Source organism: Triticum aestivum, chromosome 7A, assembly GCF_018294505.1.
Source record: "Triticum aestivum cultivar Chinese Spring chromosome 7A, IWGSC CS RefSeq v2.1, whole genome shotgun sequence".
In the NCBI taxonomy this organism is placed as follows: domain Eukaryota; kingdom Viridiplantae; phylum Streptophyta; class Magnoliopsida; order Poales; family Poaceae; genus Triticum; species Triticum aestivum.
Window position 1 is genome coordinate 308,776,001 of NC_057812.1, and position 6,038 is coordinate 308,782,038.

Genomic DNA, 6,038 nt, shown 5'->3' on the forward strand with positions numbered 1-6,038 from the left:
CGTCGAAGAAGAGGAAGACGAAGATGAAGACACCATCGAAGAAGAGGAAGACGAAGAAGAAGAGAACGATGAAGAGAAAGAGGAAGAGGATGATGAAGAGGAAGAGGAACAGGACGATGAAGAGGAAGAGGTACACGTCAAGCAAAAACCTATACAACCAAAGCCTAGGAGGAGCGCAAGGCTGATGAACAGTTAGAATAGGTCAATTAACACAATGCAAACTTATGTCATGTCAATGTCCAGAAATATTATGTCATCCCCTTTTATTGTTGAACTTTCAAAGAAGTCCCGGTAACATACACTATGAACTTCACGTAGTATTACTGCAGAAGTCCTGGTATGTTATGAGATGAAGTGATGTAATGATGATGTACTGCATGAAAGAGCAATCAGTAATAAAATGAAAAACATACACTGTGAAGTTCAAGTAATATTACTGCAGAAGTACTGGTATGTTATGGGATGAAGTGATGTGCTAGTGATGTATTGCATGGAAGTGCAAGCAAGAACAAACATGAAAAACATATACTGTGAAGTTCAAGTAAGCTTACTGCAGAAGTCCTGGTATATTATGGCAGGAGGTGCTTGTGTTGTATTCCATAAAAGTGCAACCAGCCAATAATCATATAGTATTGAAGTTCAGGTCAGCTTATAGGAGAAGTTCTGGTATATAAAAATCGATGTAGGAAAAAAATATGCTTAAAAAATAAAGTTTCACCGCATAAACTAAGGTTAGCAAGCCTAAGACAACGCGTTCAAATGTGAAGTTCTGCTTGGATACATGCAGAAGTTCATGTACAATGCCGACAAAAAAGATAAAGAAACTTCAACAATATTTCTGCACATATTTACATATGAAATACGTCCGCACTTGAAAAAAACACAAAAAAATATAGATTCTACGCAAAAGCATACATATTGGTTGGGTTGAACATTACCAATACATTACACAAACACAAAATATCCTCTCCATCTGAAACCAGCAGCCCAGCCACATCTCAAAGCAGAAGTTCAAGTCTACGATCATATGTTGGGAGCCCGAAAATAAACAACACAAAAAAATCAAGCAGTTAAACCAAAACCGAGGCAGAAGTTCAGGTACATCTGTTGAGGCAAAAACATTCAACACATGGATACTGAAAAACGACGCAGTACATTGAAATTCACAAAGCCAAATCATTCTTCACACCAAATGCATTTGTCCACAATATCATAAGTAATAGTGCTGCACCTATAGATACACAAATCACTAAAAACATTCTTACAACCAAATCTTTACGGAATTGTTCCAATCAATATCAAACCTAAAAATCTATACGAAATCAAAACTACAGATGAAACTAATGCTTCGAATTCACGGGCCAAAGGACTGGATCTCTTTAGGGAGCTCTGAACGCACGACTTCATTCTTCTCGCTAAAAATAGAGTGTGCATGAACTTAGCCTTCCAGTCATCTGCAACAGCCTGCAAACAAAAGAAAGGTGAAAACGATGGTTTAGTAACGGATATCTAAAACCACAGCAGGAGCGTCTCAGCAAAAACACACAAGAATAATCAAAGGATGATAAGACAAGAACAAAAGACAGAACATACTTCCACATCACCAAAATTTTCAACAATCTCATTGCCATCATACGAAGAGCTGAACTTCACGGCAAAGAAACCACAATCATTACTCTTCTACTTCAGAACATCGATGAAAGTCGGCCTCTTTGCAATAGTCACCCAGTTAGGCTGCTTGCTCGCCTTGTATGCAGCCTTGCCGTACACCTCCTCGAGCAACCCAACAAATCTCTTCATCTGCCGGAAATAACAAAATTAGATGAAGTCAAAAACATGTTAACCAAAATAGTTAAGTTCAGGTACATAAAAAGGCAACACTTGCATAAGATCCACCTAAACAAAATAGCAGAAGTTCAACTTATAAAAGACAGTCAGTTCAAGCAGTATTACCAAAACAGAGAAAACAACATATTTTGTCAACACAAGGCATAATAAACTTCATGTCAAACAAGAGAATGTGAAATGAGGTTCAGGCTAAGAAACACTCACGATATTTTGGCAGTCCCCGTGGAAACTCGATCGCGACGTTTCCATATTATCATAAGAAAGTGAATCAAGGATGTCAATGCTCCCACGATATCTATTCACCACGTACACACTATAGTGCGTCGTTGTGCCAATTGGCTTGAATAGAATCAAGAAAACCTGCCAAGAACGAAAGGACCGATGAACACAAACTATAAAGCATATGTACTGAAGAACTAGCATGAACAAAAACTTCTTGACAAACTCAGCAAAAGGATGCACATGAAATTAAAAAAGCAAAGAGTTATGAAAAACTAACCAGCTTTGCGTTAAGAAGGTCTTCTTCCTTGTGAACAAATATTGGGAGGAGACCAGCATTTTTTTTGCATCAAACTTTGGAACTGTTGCGGCGTAGAAATCATACTCCAGGCAGTACTGTGCATTCACCAAAACACAATTAAAACACCTCCCAGATGCCACTACAACAAAACTAAGGCAAAAAAAGGAGATAGGGGTGCAAAGAACTAAAACCTGTATGAAGTAGGGACTAAGTACAACCCTGTTAGCACTAGTGAATATCTCAGAGGTCTCCGGCTTATCCTTCCACAAATTTATGAGATAATCCATTATGTCTCCTTCCATCTGCCGCCCTTCACCGAAAAGCGTATAAAGGACACATCCTGTGAGGTCAATCACATTCGCAGGGATGGTAAACATGTAGTAGCTTGTCCTGCAGAATACAAAAGGATGGTAAAAAAATATTAGAAGTTCAGATACAACAACAAACAGAAGTTCAGACACTATAACTCAAAAGGCAAGAGGAGACATAAAACAGAAGTTCAGATACTACAACAACCGCAGTTGAAACAATACAACAACAGAAGTTCAGACACTACAACTCGAAGGCAAGGGAGCGACAGATGAGGGTAACTCACTCAGAATACTTCTCCAGACCGTCTTTACTCAGCACATACTGTTTCAACTTCCGGGCCTCGGATAGATGAGGGTAACTGTATTTTTTCAGGGGAGCGACAGGAGAACGCCACTTCAAAGGCAATCTAGATGCTCTCTTGGAGGAAGTTATGTTCCCAGACTCAACTGCCGGTTTCCTCCTGGTGATGACAACATTCTTCCCACCTCTACTAGAAACAGTACGAGCAGCACATTTAGCATTCTTCGGGTAAGCAATCTTCTCAAAATCATCATCGGACGAAATCACTTCTGCTTCGGCTGCTTCGACTGCATCAGCCTTCCTGTAGCACGGGGTTTTTGGAGTACCACAAATACCACTAGCCTGCTTCCCCAACTTGGAAGGAATGAGGGTCCGAGGTCTATCATCTTCTATCGGAGCTGTACTCATCGGCTCCTCCCTAGGCTGGTATTCCTGTGACCCGAGGAATGAGTAGTGGTAATCGGTCAACTCCAACGGATCCACTGTCAAAGAAAAAAGGAAGAGAAAACATCACCATTAAAAATACAACTGAAGTTCAGGAACATCACAATGTGCAGTACAACTAATAAAGATGACATGGTTACTACTGAAGCTGACCTAAAAAATAAGTTGCAGTAAAAAACTAAATGAAGTTCAGGCACAACCAGAGGCACAGTTCAAGATAAACCGATGCACTGGAAATCATTCAACTACAACTAACAAAACCATAGAAAGGCATCACCTCTAAAGTTCAATTATAAAAGAAAATGCTCATGTCCATTTAAGCAAAAAAACACACAAGCAAAATTAAAAAGATAGAAATGAAGTTCATGTACAAAGAAAATGTTCCTCTCCTTCCGAAACCAGCAGCCCAGCCAGACCTCAAGCAGAAGTCCAAGTTCAGAGAAAAATATGAAGATCAAGTAGAATAAAAGATGCAGTGCAGGTAAGCAGTACAAGTTCCAAAATACTTACATGTGTAGTAGCCAAACAGAGCTTGGAAGTCTGTCTCAAATAGGTTAGAAGAAGCGATTGAGTACATCCACGTCTTCCTGATATCCCCGATATTCTCATGGGAATAATTTGCAAGAACCCCGTCATGATACGAATTAACATTCGTAAGCATGAAGAATCCGCAATCGATACTGCCATCAAACGAAGTAAAAAGAAATAGTGTTAGGACAGAAAAAGAAAGCCAACGAATTAAATACGTCACAGCTTAAGTACAACTACAATTAAACAGATGTGATAAAGAGAAAAAGTCGAACTCATACTTGTTTTGCTGCTGGGGGACATCAATCCAATCCAGAGGGAAATTGTCGATGCTAATAGGACTGAAGGGTGTCTCCCTATCGTTGTTGGCATCCTTCCAAAGCCTCTTGATGTTGTCGGTCATCTGTTAAAACAGTCGTACCGCACATTCATATTTTGGTCCAGAGTAGGAATCGAGAAGCTGGAACCTTGAATTCTTCAGGTCAAGGAACACCGACACCCAATGACCGACACCACCCATGGAAGCAGGAAGCTCAGGCGGGTAAAATGTAGGGAAAACAACCTGAAGCATCATAAACACACGAATCATTAAAAAATGAGAATTAATATCAGAACGGTACAAAAGAAAAATAAAACAAATATTAACACAGTGGATCGCACTGCAAAACTAATACAGAGACAAAGAACAAGATATTGCATACCAAATCATGTGCATCCATGCTATCTGGACCACTCGCCATGAAGTACTTCCTCACACGGGAATCAAATTGACCTCTGAAAATCTTGTCCTAAAATAATGCAGACAACACCAACATATGAAAAAAATACAAAAATGAGACGAACAAGTTTTAACTAAAATGGTAAGGAACAAAACAGAAAAGAAATCACTGTATGGTTGACTTACACAAACCCAATACGGCAGGATGAGTTAATCCGATCCCTGGTACTTCGCACGTAGACAATAGAGTGCACACTCAGCCACATTAGATGTAAGCATTCTGCGAGGACCAAAAGATGTTGCGACTTCTTGAACAGAAGCTTCACACTCCTTGTTTTGGAACATAATCATTGATCTAAAAACAAGCGAATAGAAAGTAAAACAAGTTAAGCAGCAGGAACTCAGGAAGTTCATAACACATGTTAGCACAGAAGTTCAGCTATATCACAACAGGCAGTACAGTACAAAAGAGGCCAGAAGTTCAGCGCCAGAGAAGCAAAAAAACAAGAAGTTCAGGTACATAGAGTTGAGAAGTTCAGGTATGAAACCACAGGCAGTTCACAGGGGGTACATGGATGATGTAAATGTTGAGCAACTGCACTCACCTCTTGGAACGGTCATTCCTAAGCCTAGTTACACTGTAATAAAAGTCATCAACCTTCTTTCGCACGACATCAAGGTCACTTTCTGCTCACCAAAAAGAAAATAGCAATTAACAACACTCAAAGCACATAGATTCACAACAGTTTCAATTAAGACCAACATTCAAGCACAAACATTCAAAACATAAGCACATCTCAGCTGCTACATCAGAAAAGATAAAACACAACATCATAGACATCACAACCCATGCATTACAAACATCCACTCACATAGAAAACAGGTTCACTTAACATTCTTTACAACCCACAGGACAAACAACAAAACCAGAAGTTCAACTTAGACCACATAGGCAGTTCACAGGGGATATCATGGACTAAACCAAAACAACAAAGAGGGAAGGGAATGGGGAAAGAAGAGAGAAGCATGCTCCTCTCTTCATGGATCCTTGCCTAGACCAGTGGCAGCACTGGAATGATCAACCTCCTCTCCATAGCTATCACTTTCGGTATCTTCATCGTCATCTCCAGCAGACGTTGCAGCGTCGTCAGGAAGGACACCAGCAACAACTAGAGCAGCTGGAGAATCTGAAACAAGAAAAACTTTTGGTTGTGCCTGTACAGCATTAACATCAACTGATGGCTCTGCTGCAGGAGACTTCTCCGGGCTTGCAGCAGCACTACCACCAGTTTCAACAGTAGACTCAACAGCATCTTTCTCCAAAATGATGTCTCCAGTTGTCTTGCCATGCTCAGCATTTGAAACCTC